We start from the raw sequence: 17,796 nt of genomic DNA on the forward strand, positions 1-17,796 counted from the left end.
TTCATGTTGAGTGCAAGCAACACGGGGCTCTATCCCATGACCCTGGGATTTATGGCCTGAACTGAAAGCAGGAGTCAGACACTCAACCACTCAACTGACTGTGCCACCCAGGTGCCCCACCTTACAAATTTTTGAGTGTCAAAAACTGATAAAGAACCCTTAGAAATGTTTATTCTAAATGCATTGTGGAGAGATATTTTAATAGAAGTTTTAAAATATTTTATTGTTATCCCAGAGCTGTGGATCATTGCCTGGCTTCTCTTCTACTGAAATTTTCTCTGCTATTGCTAAACCAACAACAGAATGACCTTGCGTCCTCACACCTCAGTTGTTGGCTTTGTGAGAGGAGAAGATGTGACCCAAGAATACTGTTCCCTGAGCTCTATAGCTTCACGTGAAAAGATGAGCTTGCCCAAATATTTTTCTCTGTGGTGAGTCTGGAATTGGAGAACTGGGCTACTGAGACTGAGCCATGTGACCATAGGGGTAGCAGTGAACAGGCCGTGGGGGAGGGGCTGCTGGGATATAGCATGGCCAGGGGCCTGAAGTTAGGAGGGACAGACAAGGCAACAATCCAGAGGACTTGGAGGTGTTTTCTCACCTTTATAGATAACATTGTAGCTCAGAAAGCTTGAGTGAAGTTACCAAACATGAAGAGCTAATAAAGGTATACTGTACTCACAGCTTTCTCATACTCTTTCTCTCCATATAAAAGTTAAAACATACACACACACACACACACACACACACACAAAATTAAAACAAACATACCCCAGAAAACCAGCTTGGGCAGCACCAATGAAATAAAATTCTAGAAGAGACTAATGCTCCTTTTTTCCTTACTGAGTTCTCCCAGACATTTCATCTGTATCTCCTGTCTCTGTATCTTCAATAAACTATACTTTCACCTCAAAAAAAAAAATAAAAATAAAAAAGGAAAAAAGGAAAAAAAGTTCTTAACAGTTTCCATTTCTCATGACCTATGATTTCTCTTTCTCTCAAAATACTTAGAGGCCATATACACATATTCTTATGGATTATCTGATTTGTGGTTTTTACAAATAGTAATTTTAAAATACCAGCTTAGTAAAATGAAAGATTAATGCTATGTTTTCTTAATTTCACTATTAGTGAGACTCCATCCGTTTCTCACCCCATTTTTTAAAAGATTTTATTTATTTATTTGAGAAGGAGAGAGAGTGCATGCACGTGTATGTGAGCATGTGTGCACCATACACACACACACACACACACACACACACACACACACAGGGAGAGACAGAGGGAGAAGCAGAGTTCCCTGCTGAGTAAGGAGCCTGATGTGGGTCCCGATCCCAGAACCCTGGGGTAATTTCCTGAGCTGAAGGCAGAAGCTTAGCCGACTGAGCTACCCAGGAACCCCATCTCACCCCATTTTTACCAGTAAAATTGATCTCTATAGGCTACTGTTTGCTTATAATTCTCTAGTGAGTGCAAATCTTTCTGTTTAATGAAGAAAGCACAGAAAGAGGTCGTCTTTCCCCTGCAGCTTCTGGGGGAGAGAAGCTTCTCTGTGCTATAGAAAGCAAATAATCTCATTTGATAAAGCATTGGAAACATTCATGAGACTCTGAATCTTGCCTTTCTGTGCAGTAAAGAGATTTCTGTGAATATTCGTAGTAGTTGCTAACTTGTTTCCTCCTAATATAAATCTGCCCTTGGAAGCAAAATTGAAACAAAGGGACTTGTAAGATTCCAAGGTCTTTATAAATAGTGCATGTCTTGAACCTTCAAAAAGAAACATGTAATTCAGGTTGTATTTATTACTTGTTATTTATTTGCCCTGCTAATAATGTTGAAATTGGTATCTCTATAGTCCTAAAAAGAAAAAAATATTTGTAAGATGCTTTTCTCAAATGAGTGGCTCTTTCTTCCTCTGTGGATCGGGGAGTATGAATGACTGCTAGTTTCCATCACTTAAAAATGATTAATACTTTTATTTAAATCAGCAGTTGTTAGATATATGCTTATTAACTAAAATAACTCAAATGACCTTTCTGCAATTGATGTGACTTGTTTCATTAGTTTGAGGAAAAACATCAATTCATACTCTTTGTTCTCACATGCTTTGTTTGAAAAGAAGTCAAATATAATCCCACTGTGATTTTTTTCTGCCCTTCCAACTGTGCAAGAACATTTGAACCAAAGCTTCAGTGGACCAAATCTTCCTTCCACACACCAGGCAGAGAATGAGGTGGGGCATCCAATCAGCCTATTAGTTGTCTGTGGCTTCAGATAGTACTGCAGAGTTCTGCTGCTGGCTTCAATGCACGCCTGATGACCTCATGTCCATTTCTTTAGTGATGCCCTTCTTGGCATTCTTGCAAAGGCTGATGTCCCACTTCGAGGTTATATTGACATGTTGAGCCACAGCCGTTTTTTTCTGACACTGTCATAGTGGATCCACACTCAAGCCCAGTCTATACCAGGTCAGTTCCCATATTTTACCTTTTGGAGGAGCCTGGACTAGTTGCCTAGAACCCCATTCCCCCATGATTCCACTATGGGATTTCTGAAAAATTTTCCTGCCAGTGGACTATTGTCTTAGATATCGTGATCTAGCCAGGTCCTGTGGGGCTTCAAGTATCTTCTCTCCCAGGGGTCTTGGGATCCTTAGCAAAGTAGTCATCCACTCTTCCTGAGTGCTGCATACAAAGGAGCTTAGGTAGGGGAACTATACTCCCAGGATTCTGTTACATTTTGCCCCAGGACATGGCTCCAAGCCTTCCTTTATTTGCATCACTAGAACAGTTACCATTCTAGTGATAGCTCATTTAACAAGACAGTCTGCCTCTAGATAAATTGTGCCTCAATTTTGGACTCAGAAGCATCTCCATAATTTAAATTTTTTTCTCATCTGAGGACTTCAAACACCTATATAAGGCCCACTGCTGCCAATAATAGAACAACAAAGGATGGATTTGAGAGTGTGCCAAAGGAGATATGAGTTTTTGAATTCATGTTGAGGTAAAATCCATGTGGGGATCCCTGGATGGCGCAGCGGTTTAGCGCCTGCCTTTGGCCCAGGGCGCGATCCTGGATACCCAGGATCGAATCCCATGTCGGGCTCCCAGTGCATGGAGCCTGCTTCTCCCTCTGCCTCTGTCTGCCTCTCTCTCTCTCTCTCTCTCTCTCTCTCTGTGACTATCATAAAAAAAAAAAAAAATCCATGTGGATTCCAAAACAAACTGGACCTCTGTCTGAAAAATGGAGGGGAGGAAAAGACTTTTTCTGTACCCTCTCATGTTTAGTGTCTGATAGACTACAGATTAAACTGACAAAAGACAGATTAGCAGGAGAAAAATGCAGAGTTTATTCATGAGTGCAGAAGGAGGGTGCCAGAGAGGAGTAACTCAAAGGGTGTGGTTAGACTTTGGAGCTTATATACCATCTTAAATGCTGAAGGAGAGGAGAAAAAGGCAGGGGAAAACAAATGACTTCTTAGAAGGGGGAGGAGTGGGAGAAAGGGCACCTATGGAAGGTAAATGGTTTTTTAGAAAGATCAGTGGGCTCCTAGGAGAATAGATGGGAGGTAGGGTAGCCTTGAGTCTTGACTGTTGGAAAGTCGTGCCTACTTCTTGAGTTCTAGTCTCCAAGATTAGAGTTGTCCTCATGGAAGGGATTTATTATTGACAGTTAAAGTCTTTTGAGAGACTCTGCTTTCAGGAAGATGAGGGATTTCAGGAACTCAAATGCCTTCAGATCAAAATAATTTTTATGCTACAGTGGCATATTTTGGGATGGCATGTCCTGATCTTCCAAAAGAATTAAATCATTTGAGCATTATAAAGAAGAACAAACTTTTGGGCAGCTCCGGTGGCGCAGCAGTTTAGCGCCGCCTGCGGGGTGTGATCCTGGGGACGGGGGATCGAGTCCTACAACGGGCTCCCTGCATGGAGCCTGCTTCTCTCTCTGCCTGTGTCTCTGCCTCTCTCTCTCTCTCTCTCTCTCTCTGTGTGTCTCTCACGAATAAATAAATAAAGTCTTTAAAAAAAAAAAGGAATAACAAACTTTAAAAATAAACAGAATAGTTTCCTGTTCCTTTTAAAGAAAATTATAATTCACTTTAAGAAAGTTTAATTTAAAAAAGAACCAAAATATCCTCTAATCTCCCCAGAAAGCCAACCATAATTAATTTTAACATCAAATATATGTTCATTCTAATGGATTTTTGGACAAAGTGTTGTGCCCAAGATTACGTGTCTGAGAAACCACCAAGGAGCCAACACCTATGCAAGCGCACGAGGGTTTATTTACAAGCTTGAGCTTGGGTCCAGGTATACCCGACACAGTGGAGCAGGGACTTGGGCCCCGAGATGGATTTCAACTTAGTTTTATGGGCTGGTCTAGGGGACCTCCAGAAGGGGTGGAGGAATTTCTCAAGTTCTGTTTACATTCTGGTATGGGGCTTTCAAGAGCATTGAGCTCTGCTCTCATTCTAATATGGGACTTTCTGCCACTGGCTTGGGCTCTGTTGTCTTTCTGATATGGGATTCCCTGCCGAGGACATTCTGCAGTTTTTCCTGTAAAGTTCAGCTCTGATTCACAGGGGCCTAAGATGGCTGTACTTGTGCTAAAGCTAAACTTGAGGTGGAATGGACCTTAATTTTTCTCGGCCTCCACAAAAGGAGATTTGTGATCTTGGAATTCCCTTTACTGTGAAACCTCAGCTTGTCACAGGAATAAATTCTTGTTAGTGGACCTTGACTGGTGTCTCTATTGGTCAATTCCATGCTGCCTCATGGCATAGGAAAGGAGAGGGTGCTGGTGGCTCACATGGCACATTGGTATAGGGAATGAGAGTGCAATCAATATGCACAATAAAATCTTGCTTTCTTTTATTTCTTTTTACTTTTTGATGTTTAGTGGGTAGTCACTAACATCTACCAACATTCTTTCCTGCTTGACAACTTTTTATCTACTTAATGGCTTACCAGATTGATTTAGTCTCTACCGAGGCTGGATGTACAATATATATCTTTTTACCTGAAAGATAATATAGAGGAAGTAGTTTCAAGTTAATTGTATGCCTGTGGACCTGAAAAAGACTAAAGATAAGTTGACTAGACCCTAATGAAGTGGGAAATATATTTGTATTTTGTTTCAGTAACTGTGAGCCCTAGAGCCTGTGAGAACCCTTGGTTTTTATTCTTTGCTACAACAGGTACTCAACAATGGCTTTGGAATAGTCTCTTTGTTCTGTGGCCAATGAAGGTTTCCTACTGATGGCAGATGGCAATTTATTTTTGAATTGGCCTGGACAAGAATACTTTTTTTCTTGGCTATGGTGATGATTTTGGGAAGATACGCCTCCGCAGAATGTTAATTCTGGCAGGTTAGATTTTTCATGTAATCCTAATTGGAAGAATCAGGAAAAATGACTGTAAATTGTCCAATAATACTTCCCATAGGGGAAAGATCTACTTGGAATTGTTGCTAATGATGTCGAGCCTCTTCTGTAGCTGATGACTGTTATAAATTCAGACTTCTCTCTTGTGCCCTATCCTGGTATATACGCTTTGAAGACCTTTCTCCCTGTGCTACCACAAAGCCCCTAAACATTCTTGCATAGCTGCTATTTTATATTTATGTTTCCTTGATGAGTCTCCTGAGCCAATAACAGCATCTGCTCCCACAGTTTGCAGGGCATTAAAGCAAGAGTCCTCTTGGTACTCTATGATCTATGACGGACACTTCTTATTGACTGCATTTTAATTCAGTTCCCTCTTCCCTGCCTCTAAGTAGAGGTGTTTTCTGCATTGACAGATAGATGCCCTCATCAGCTTTGTTCATAAGTTCATAAGAAAATTAGTTTACAGTCATGAAATAATACACTGCATTTTCATTATTCAGATTTATTTCTATCAAAGAGGAAGATTTGCTATTTGCCTGCGAAAGGCTGAATTGGTTCTGTTCTTTTAGAACACTGAATAAGACTTTGATGGTGCCTCCATGTGTGTTTATTCAATTTCAGATAAGAGGACATTTATATGTTATGTAGCTTATGCCACATAAAAAAGTTTTAGATAAAACAATTCTGTAGATCCAAGCTGTACTTTGAAATGACCATGCATTTTATAGGCATTTTATTTCTGAAGTGACATTCATAACCTCATATTAAATGACTTCTCATGAAGTTATTTCATAGCACTGAGGAAAGAAATCAGAGAATGAAATGATTTAAATATATGCATTTACCCAAATCTATCATTCATCCAAGGGCCATGGTATAGGCATAGCTATGGAGTCTTATACATAATGAAGGAATCTTAAAATATTCAACTTAGAAATTATCTTGGGGTAGTGTTGTAGACTGAATATTTGTGTCTCCTCTCCACCCCTTATTCTTATTCATATGTTGAAACCCTGACCTCCAGTGTGATGGTATGAGAAGGTAGGGCCTTTGGGAGGTAATTAGGTCACAAGGATAGAGCCCTAATGAAAGGTGTTAGTGTCCTCAGAAAAGGGATCACAGAGTGTCCTCTTTTGCACTCTATCTGCTGTGTGAGGCTATCAGAAGACAGGAGTCAACCCAGAAGAGGCCTTTCTCTGACCATGCTGGCACCTTGATCTCAAACTTCTGGTCTCCAGAACTATGAAAAATAAGTTTCTATTGTCTATTGTCTATAAGATATCCAGTCTATGGTTCTTTGTTAAGCAGCCTGAATTGACTAGGACAAGTGGTGTATCCCTGTATTTTTAACAGAAGAGTAGTTTAGAGAACTGTCAGTAGGTTCAAAGAAAAAACACAGTGAGGAGAAAACAGGGTCTAAGAGATTTATGAAGGAGGTTAAAAAAATGCAAAGTTTATTATAAGATTTAATATCTCCTTTAAAATGTTAATGTGGGATAGAGTCTCCAAGGGACAATTATGTTATACTGTGCTTCTTGAGGTTACTTGACCACAAATTTTATTTTTTCCCAACATATCATTTTGTGGGGCTCTTGTTTAGTCAAACACATATGGGAAAGTGCTGGTAAATAAGTGGCTCCTTATTTCTTTAGTAGAAGGAAGTAGGATCCAGAAGAGAGAATTGACATTCCTAAGGTTACCCAGATGGTGAAAAGCTGTCTCAAAGCTGGAATCAAGTTCTCCATGTCTTTGTTCTTTCCATGATTCCATATGGCTCCACCTGGTTATGCTTTCCTATGTGAAGACCACTATTAGAGTAAGTCCTAAGTATTTTTTTTTTCATGACATGCTTTTTTTGCAATATACATTTAAAAAATAAATTCTATTTTTTAGAGTAGTTTTAGGTTTATAGCAAAATTGAGCAGATGGTACACTGCTATCCCATATTCCCCCTTCCCCTACACATGCATAACCTACCCTGTTGTCACCTTTCCCCACCAGGGTCATACATTTGTTAAAATGGATGAACCTATGTTAAACACATCATTATCACTCAAAGTATTGTTTACATTGGGATTTACTTTTGGTGTTGTACATTCTATGTGTTTTGATAAATGTGTAAGGACATGTATCCATTTAGTATTATACAGTATTGTTTCCCTGCCCTAATAATCCCCTGTGCTTTTCTCATTCATCCTTCCTTCCCCCTAATCCTGACAGCCACTGGTTCTTTATAGTTTTCATAGTTCTGTCTTTTCCAAGATTGTCACATAGTTGGAATTCTGTGGTATGTAATTGTAGGGGAGGAAAAACTTAATTTTTTCCCTTCTGCCCTTCTAGGTTTTCTAGCTGGGACCTATAAATTAGACTGACAGAAGACAAATTAGCAAGAAAAAAACAGGAAGAATTTTATTAATACATATATTGTGCATTAAGATGGGAATACTCAGAGGTGAGTAATTCAAAAGGATGGTTAGAACTTGGGCTTATACAGCATCTTAAAAATACGTTTTTAGAGAAATGACTAGACAAAGGAATAAGACTGAGTTTCTAGGGTAGCAAATTGTAGGCAGGCAAATGTATAGGGAAATAAATGGAAGATAAAGGCTAGTTTTAGCAAGGTTTATTATGTGGATTCCTTTGGTGCCATCTGTAGTTGTCTCCGATGGTTACCTTCTGTCTTTTCTGGTAGGGAAGAGGTAGGGATGTCTTTGTAAATTGATGTCCTGTTTTTAATCACATAAGAAAAGGGCAGAGAGCTTTTATGAATCTACTTCTACTTAATTGTTTTTAGCTCAAAATAATCCTTAGGCCAAAGTGGCATATTTTGGATGGCATATTCTGCTACCCTTCACAATTTTTTCAGACTGACTTCTTTTGCTTAGGACTATGCACTTAATATTCTTTCGTGTCTTTTCATGGCTTGATAGCTCATCTCTTTTTAGCTCTGAATAATATTACATTATCTGAATATACCACAATTTTTAAAATCTATTCAACCTGCCGAGGGACATGTTGGTCGCTTTCAATAGATAGCATTTATGAATAAAGTTGCTACAAACATTTGCGTGCAGATTTTTGTGTAGAGGTAAGTTTTCAACTCATCTGAGTAAATGCCAAAGAGTATAATTGCTGGATTGTATGGGAAGAGTATGTTTAGTTTTGTGAGAAACTGCCAAACTGTCTTCCAAAGTGGCAATGCCACTTTGTATTTCCACCAGTAAAGAATGAGAGTTCTTGTTCCACATCCTCATTAGCATTTGGCGGTGTTTAATAGATGGATTTATCTAATAGTTGTATAGTTCCTTATAATTTTCAAGGTTGCCTTTTTTCCTAATATGGTTTTAATATTTAAATAAATTAGAAGACTTTAAGGAAAAAAAATCAACCTATTGTATTCACTTCTTCCTAATCCCCAGTCTTGTTAGCCAGAGGCAAGTACTTAACTCTCACCTTTTTCTTTTCTTTTTGCCTCCATATTTTAAAGTAACACTGTACGGTCTTAATTTATTAATTCTATACATTATTTGTTCATTTCCTATTATGAGGGATGAAGATTTAGCACTTTAATACTAAACTTTTCCTCAGCCTAATTTCATTGCTCACTTTCTCTACTTGTGTTTATTTTTTGTACACTGTTTTTTGTTTATCCTGAAATTAATAATTGCATAACTTTTTTCATTTGCTTTTTTATATGTACATTAAGTATATAAAAATATTTATATAAATAGATTTATATAGATATGAATAAGATATAAACACAAATATACATGTGAATAAGCAGAGAGAGAAAAGGAGAGATAGAGAAGGGAAGGAAGGAGAGAGAAAGAGTGAGAACGTCTCAATATAATTTTACACACAGACAAACTTATCAGATATTTTATCAGGACCTCTTTTTCTTTGGTGACTTTCCTTGAGCCTACAAATTTCTAGTCTCTATCTCTCAGCCTGTTGCACATCTTCTGGGAATATTCTTTGTCACCCTTTTAGATTCATTTTATGGATACCTTGTTTCTTGGTTTATTATTATTTTGATGAACATTTTCAACATGTCTAATATCTTAAATTTATACTCTTGTATTTGATTAATACTTAGGCTAAGTATAGACATCTAGGTAGAAGGCAATTTTCCCTCAGAATTTTAAAAACATTGCTTCCAGATTCCATTGTGGTTTTTGAGAAGTCAATAGAGTCATTCTAGTTTCTTTTTATGAATGACCCTTAATATGTTTTGTTCTTTCTGAAAACTTTTATAATCTTCTCTTTAACCTCAGTGTTCTGGAATTTCACAATAGTGTGCCTTGATTGTGGGTCTCTTCTCATTTTCTTATCTGGTTCTTGGTAGCCTTTTCCAATCTCTGGATTTATATTCTTTATGAGTGACAATATTCTCTCATTTTGTGTGTGTGTGTGTATTTGTTTAATAGTGGTGAAAGAAGGATAACATAAAAATTACCATCTTAACCATTTTTAAAGTGTATTGTTCAGGCCATCAACTGATTGGATGAGGCCCACTCACACTTTGGAGGGTAATCTGCTTTATTCAAAGTCTACTGATTTAATTGTTAATCTTATCTAAAAAATACCCTCACAACAACATAGAAGCTGATGTTTGATCAAATATCTGGGTCATGCCTAGTTAAGTGGACATATAAAATTAATCATTACTGCCTAGTTAAGTGGACATATAAAATTAATCATTACTGTCATATAAATAGAATGATACAGCATTTGTCCTTTTGTGACTTGCCTATTTTACTTAGCCTAATGTTATCAAGGTTCTTCCATGTTGGGACATGGAAGAATTTCCTTCCTTTTTAAGGCTCAGTAATATTCCATGGTATGTAAATACCACTTCTTGTTTATCTTCCATCTCTCTATGGACATTTGGTTTGCTTCCACCTGTTAGCTATTGAAAATAATGCTACCATGAACCTGGATGTACAAATATCTCTCCAAGTGCTTTCAGTGCTTTGGATGTATATACCCAGAAGTGGTATTTCTGAATCACATGACTCTCACTTGTTTTTCATTTTGAAATCCTATTAGTTGATCTTAAAGTTCTTAGATTGATTCTCTAGTTTTCTTAATTGTTTTTCTTCTCCTACATGACTTTCCTTTTTATTCTACTTTTTGGAAGTTTTCCTTTGTATGGTTTTCAACTCATTTCCCTTTCCAATTTTCTTCTCTTCCTCTCTTCCTTCCTCCCTTCCTTCCTTGCCTCTCTCCCTCCCTCCCTCTTTCCCTTCCAATCCTCCCTCTCTTTACTTCTTGGACTTCAACTATATCTCTTATGTTGAACAAGCTTTGCTTTGGAGTTAAATTCTGGAGCAGTTTATTTTTGTCTTATTTTCTTTCTTTGCCCCTGAATGAAATTTAATGCCATAATTTTTCTCATATTTTCAGATAGCCAAAGGTGCCTTCCAGTTGTGTGTCATAGTTAAATACTTAATCTTGACTTAAAATTAAATCTTATTTTCTTCAGTTTAGGCTGCTAGGGATAGGAAGTATGAATCAGAAAAGGGAGTGTACAGCCTGCTTCTTTTCTCTTTATACATGACACTTTTACTCCTTCTGTCCCCTCATTCTATCCCCTCATTCTAATCACAGTTACTCATCTCTGTCCCCTCCAGGGTAGGAATCCTGCAATTAGAAAGAAATGGAATCAGAAATCTGTCTATAAGGACTACAGAGCCAAGATGTGTGGTTTCTTATATTAGTCATTATTCTCTAAACTAGTTAATACATTTTACAACCTCATTAACAGAAATAAAATGGTAGTATTTAATGCAGTCATAATACATCATTTCAGTTATGTTGAAGCATCTTCTGAGAGCCCTTCCATAATATCCTACTTGTCTCCAACAGGGTGACTTCATCCTCATCTCATACCCAGGCTATATTAGCATCATCTGTTTGCTTGTCTGTTTCCATCTCAAACAATAAGCCCCTTGAGGGGCCTCATTATTTCTCCAGTGCCCAGATCATGGTGTTATTCAATATATTTCTATCAAATTGAACAGACAGATTTTAAATGGTAAAATAACAAAGATTCAGCAAGAATCCCCCTAAATGAAGGGTGATGCCAGAAGAGAGGACTATTTGTTTATTTGGCATCTCCCATCCCTGATTATGACCTTTGGTCCTCTCCTTTCTCCTGCTTCAGTGAGTATAAGAGGGGGCTAACATTTTTTTCTCTTGTTAGCTCAGGACCACAGCCACGCAGCAGGTGTTAGACAACAGTGCCAAGAACATTTTCCTCCTAATAAGGAAATTCTGGTTATAATGATCATGCTCAGATACCTAAAGGATTGCTGGAACCTGACCTCCAGATACCCAGGGAATCACCATATCATGAAAAAAATCAGTCTGAAAAAAAAAGATAATGAGATAGGCTTGTTTGTAAATATTTGGTTCACCTTTCTGAGAGACATATCTTTAAGCTATAAAAGTGTACAGTATGTTTTATGGGTTTTATCTTCCTTCCTAGCTCTATAAAATCAGAGTTTTATTGGTGTGAGCCCTCTGTGTGAAATAAATGACAGATAAGCAGATGATCATTTTATTTCATGGTTGAGACAAAATGTGCTGGGCTTTATTGCACCTAATCCCCCACTGGAAGAAGAGTTTTAAAGTGCATAGTAGTTAATTCTGTTTGGCAGATATGAGCTGTAAACATGTTTTCATCTGCTTTCTCTCCTTATTAAATTAGAAATTTTCAGTGATTATAGGTTTTTACTTCTCTTGTGGGGAACTTGGAAGTCATTTTTTGTATCTATTTTTCAGGTGTAATGGTGATGTCCCAGAGTGACCTAGGATATAATATTAATTAGTTTCAGCATATTACTGCCATTGGTATAGATGGTGTTTTTGGCTTAGAATCCAAAGATTAGCCATATTCATCATTGTGAAAGCAGTGATTCCTGATCACCCCAACCAGAAAAGTGCTCTTCCACATTGGTACTAATCTGTTACTCTTTGTCTGTGCTTAGTAAATAAAATTCCTTTTACCTGTAAGGCCTGTATAATGACATGGCTGACTCTCACCCTCTTTATCTTTTCTATTCCTGAAGGTAGCAATGCTTAATCTTGACTACTATGGGGAAGAAAATTGGTTTTATTTTTCATACTAAGTCTAACAGGTTATTTTTGATTTTGTGGAGCATTAAGCTTAAAAAGTGATGAGGCCACATCCAAACTCAATATGAAGCAGTGCTACACTTGGATAGAGATGCCTCCCCAGGTTCGGTTGTGGGATCCTGGTTATAGCTTATGTTATTAAATTGCATAAATGTTGGGGGAGAGAAGTTGGAGACCACCCCCAAATTCATGAATTGTAGGACAGATGACGTTTTACAGGAGCACTGTGAATCCAAACAATACCCATTAGGCATGTAGTCTCCTCTCTCCCTTGTGAACTTCTCTAAGCTACTTTCCCAGTCAAAGCACTCACTCAGAGTGAATAAACATACAACCATGCAGGAACACCTTATGTCAAAAATGCTCAAGAGTAGAAGAGGTTTACATTCAATGGATCTCTTATGGCAAGAGCCTCCTACTCCATTCCAGACCACTGGGCAGTCCAGTGGACACAGGCTACCAAAAGGTCTGGCCCTGGCTTTCAGGTTTTTGTGCCTGAAAGAGAGAAGGAGGGAAGGAAGGGAGAAAGAGACAGAGAGGCAGGGATGCTTTGCAAAAGCAGGAGGATTAAAGTTACAATCTCACTTGTGAGTTTTTTCTTTGTTTCAGTAGTTTTCATTTTGATGTTTTAGGGAAGCATGGGTCATTTATTGGGTATCTGTCTGATGGAGAAATCCAATACAGATTTGACCTGTCTTTTCCTAGTTTCATAAACATTTGCTCATAGGCAGACAATTTAGTTTATGTGCTGGTTCATGATCCTACCTTTCATCATTTTATATTTCAGTGAATAGCTTGTGGTTTTCCATTATCTTCCTGGTCTTTATGCTCATTTTGATTCCTTTCCTTAGAATGCCCTCTTTCCTCTGTCTGTTCCTCAAGCCATTCCTTCTGAGTCTTCACAGTCTGTTACACCTCTGTTAGCATGTGAAACCTTAGCTCAGACATTGCCTTATCCAAGATGTCTTCCTTTGTTCACACTGTGGCACATGTTAGTTGCTTCCACATAACCTCCCTTCTTTCCATTGATCAACATGCTGGTTACTTTTAGCATCAGGGTTGGTTGAGTTTCTTCCTGGACCCAGGGGTTGAATCTTTATTGATTTAAGCCAGTGTAATAATAATTTTATTCCTCTTACCAGTGACTGTTTTAGAAATAAGTAATGCAATTCTGATTACCAACATAGGAAAGAAAGTCTGATTGTAGCTTCTGGGAAAGTATATTTCACTTTTAAAAAGGAAAGCGTATCTCACTTTTAAGAAGGATGTATCCTACAGATGGGTCTTGTTTTAAGAGGTTAGCTGATGCATGTAAAGATGAGAAGCAGATAATAAATTACTCTGCATAAAATAGAAAGGCAGGGGTTGTGAGGAGGTTGAAGGGTAGAGGAGAAGGAAGAGAACAAAGATGTAGTTGGTGACTGGTGGGACTAACACAGATATTTAAGGCAGTTTTGTAGTGAAAGACAGTGAAATGTTTTACCATATGATGTAAAGCCACCTTATAGCCTTTTCCAAGAAATCATTAAGTATTTTTCATCACCCTGGTTGTGGGGAAGGGGTTGATCTCTTTTGGGAACAGTGAGTCCTGATTCAGAAGCCCAGGTGTGCCTGAGAAGAGGGACTGCTTCCAGGCAGGCAGTCTTCTGGGGCCTTAGTGGTATACCTTTCCTACTTCTAAAGGGAAACTGAGGAAAAGGAAAGACAAACTGAGAGTTGTGCATATGTGTGTGTGTGTGTGTGTGTGTGTGTATGTATGTATTTTAAACGGAAATTATTCACTATAGTAGAGCCAAGGAGAGAGGAAGGTGAAGACAAAGTGTCAAGGAGCAATACAGGAGAAATTCCCAGAGCAAATCATTTCATATTTCATTGAGCTGCTCTAGGAAACCTGAGAATTTACTGTGAAGGAAGTTTCTGGTGTTGTTCCAAGACCTACATCTATTTCTGGGATCTTTAGTGATTTCATTGGCTTCTCATTTTCAGTTTTTTGTTTTCACCATGATTTCTAAGGACCTATTGTAGGGGCTCCTGGCTGGCTTGATTGATAGAGCATGAGACTCTTGATCTTGGTGTTATGAGTTTGACCCCATGTTGGATGTGGAGATTACTTTAAAAAAAAACTTAATATATGCATACATACATACATACTTAACCTGTACTTCAGCAACAGGTGTCTGCCCCATAGCCCCTGGATGAGCCCTGCAGCTCCATCAAGAAAGGAAGACAGCAGCATGAAGACCAGTTCTGCATCTCTTAGGTAGCTCTCCTGCAGCCCCATTTAGTATCAGTGGCTTCCATTTTATGGTTGAGAACTGGGTGCCTCACCGAGCCCTGGCTTCAGGGGGTATGAGAAAGTATGCATTTTAGCTGTCCAGCCTCTTTGGCAACAGAGGATACAGGAGAGTAAGGATTCACTGTCTAAAATTAGGAAAGTTCAACACAGAAGTTTGAAGCCTCAGAATTTAGAGAAACCAGACATAAAGGAGAGGGGTGTGGGAAAAAGCTGAAGAGGGGGCATTGTTGGAAATGCATATAGTGAGCACTCAAAGTGCCAAGGCTCCCACCACCACCTCCACAAGGTAGTTTAGTCTCTGGAGACCTTGTATGGAACAGTGTGAAGACCACGTGAGGCCTGCATTCTGATTTGTGGCACACTCATTCCCTTCTTCTTACCCTGGAACTGGGTGGATGTATCCTGGAAAGGACATGAAGGATTCTTCCTTGGGGAAATTAAGAGTCCTTGAGGAAAGATTATAGACACTGACATTTGGATTTTAATCTCTCCATTGCTTCTACCACTGGACAAAAATCTACCTCTGGGCAAAAATCCTCTACCTCTGGGCAAAAAAATCACTGCTCCAAACCTGGGAGTAAGGATAGTTGCCTTCTCTTACAGTGATGTCTCTGCTTTATGTGTTGAATACTGGGTGGGGCAGTAGCCTGGTCTGCTTGGGTTTGCCTTTTCTGACATGGAACTACAGCTCTTTGAGTGGGGGAGGGCAATGGGGACCCAGTATTCCTGGCCTGCTGTGTTTGGGTAGAGCCTTTACCATGTGGGTGTGGGCTAGGTGGAGGAAGGTAGCCCTCAACCCCTTAGCTGTACTTACCTAAAATTAAGCCTCTGTCACAGGGAGCTGGGGGCTGGGGGTTGGGGAGCAGGCAATGCTGGCAGCATGGCCTTCCTGCACAGATACTCTACCTTGACTGGGAACTGGGGAGACAGAGAGCCCTATATTTTTGGCCATATTCACCCAAAGGGGAACTTTTCCTCATCCTGAATTGGGGAATCAAGGAGGGAGTGTGACCAGGCAGCAAGAATACAAGAGCATGGGATGCCTGGGTGGCTCAGTGGCTGGGAAGCTGCCTTTGGCTCAGGGCATGATCCTAGGGTCCCTAGGTTGAGTCCCGAGTTGGGCTCCCTGCAAGGAGCCTGCTTCTCCCTCTGCCTGTGTCTCTGCCTCTCTTTCTGTCTCTCATGAATAAATAAAATCTTAAAAAAAAAAAAAAGAGTCTAAGAGCACCTGGCTCCAGTACTCTCAAACAAACCAGGTTCAGCCACTCACCACAGACAAAATCTGAAGACTGAGAGATGAGTGGTGGTGAGTCAGGAAAGGAATTTGTTTCAGTGAGGCCAACACGGGGAAGGCCATGGACTAGTGTCTCAAAAGCTGTCTCAGAAGTACTAAAAATACTTCTAGGTTTCTACAAGGACAGTGTGGGACAAAGGTTGATGGGTACATGTGTTGGGCAGTAAAAGTAAAGGTCAGGTCTGTCATGGTCTTGGGGTCAATCATGCGAGGTCTTGCTGGTATCGGGGCAGTTGTTACTGCTTGAGGGAGTAGTTTCCAATCCTCTAGGTCTTTTACCTGAGTTAAGACATATGCTGAAAAGAAGAACGAAGTCTGAGGTCAAAATGGAGGTTAAGGTGACAACTGGGTCCTCTTTTAGGAGCAAGTCAGGGTTTAAGTGTCATAGATGCTTACTGTTCTTATGAGGATTTAGTTGATTTTTGAATAAATCTTTCTTAATTTGCTGTATGCCCTTTGAGCAATTTTAAGAGACTTTAAATAGCTATATTTTTGTAATTGTCATAAGTTATGTAGAAGTGGAATAGAGGCAGTTTATTTTTATGTAGGAGACATAGAACTCTGAACCTGCGGTCCTCTGCCTCCCTCCAGTCTTGGAAGTCATTGGGCAACTGGTATAGATGAGTCAGAGTTCAGCTACTTACTTAATGGATCCAATTCCAGTGTTTGGAGGGAGATTTTCCCTTTACACCACCAAGCAATGCTCTGGATACCAACTGGGTGTCCTACAATTCAACTTAATTGTGACACTGATACAAGGCAGGCTGAGCTCCAGTGATACAGTTTTGGAATATAGGTGAGGTTTGATGGGGTGTGGTCTGGAGCTGATAGCCAAGAAAGAATTCTTGAGACATTTTTGTTGTAAAATGGTTGTTTTATTAAAGCATGGGGACAGGACCTGTGGGCAGAAAGAGCTGCTGCACAATGGTTGTGAGAGGTGACTGATTATATTTTGGAGTTGGGGATAAGGAAAAAGGGAGATTTTCAAAAGAATTTTTTTATGCTAAAGAGGACATATTAGATATTGGAAGTCTTGCCATTGTCACGGTTGTTTTTCCCTCTAATAAAGCATTAACATTAAGATGGTTGGGAGTTTCCTTCTGGAGGTTAGGTTATTGATAAGAATGCTTTTTTCTTGTAAATCACTAAGACATTTTGTAAACTGAGGGAGACTCATGTCTACAGGACTATAATCTCTGTAAGTTAACTATTTGTTTTTCCTTTTCCTTAGCTTTAGAGTAGCCAGGAGTACCTGAGGAATGTTACACATATTTCACCAGGGGTGGGAGAGTGGTTTGTGGGGTGTTAGCTTGTGCTTTGTCCTCAGCTTGCCTTCTGCTCCTTCATCACCAGAGCCCAGGGGAGCATCTCACAGGACCAGCCAAGAGGGTCCTTGGCTTCATGCAGGTTAGAAATCAAACATGAGCCAGAGAAAGTAAAAACAGAGTTTTCCAAATAGCATAAATGACAAGTAGAGAATAGAGTATCTGGGAGACTTGGGAAAGGAGAATGAGTCTTGTCATTGCTTGGAGTTAGGGGTTTATAGTGTAGAAAGGTCTAGGGTAAAGTTCCTAGGAGTCCAGGGGTTTATATTGCAGAAGGGTCTAGGGTACATGTTCCTAGGAATCCAGAATAGGGTCTAATCAAAGGTGAGTGTCAGGTGAACAAAAGGTG

At 39.3% G+C, this 17,796-nt stretch overlaps 1 long non-coding RNA gene across 2 annotated transcripts in view; it reads left to right on the plus strand.

The window, feature by feature from the left end:
- Window positions 1-13: 13 nt before the first annotated feature.
- Window positions 14-17,796, plus strand: part of LOC111090426 — a 69,067-nt gene continuing 51,284 nt past the window's right edge. Inside the window, exons 1-4 of one of the 2 annotated variants that reach the window (XR_005371855.1) lie at window positions 14-431; window positions 5,204-5,374; window positions 7,045-7,208; window positions 7,733-7,844. This is a non-coding gene — a long non-coding RNA (uncharacterized LOC111090426). The remainder of the gene's footprint in view (window positions 432-5,203; window positions 5,375-7,044; window positions 7,209-7,732; window positions 7,845-17,796) is intronic. The other variant, XR_005371856.1, reaches the window with a different exon arrangement.

This window comes from Canis lupus, chromosome 17, assembly GCF_011100685.1.
Source record: "Canis lupus familiaris isolate Mischka breed German Shepherd chromosome 17, alternate assembly UU_Cfam_GSD_1.0, whole genome shotgun sequence".
Classification (NCBI taxonomy): Eukaryota; Metazoa; Chordata; class Mammalia; order Carnivora; family Canidae; genus Canis; species Canis lupus.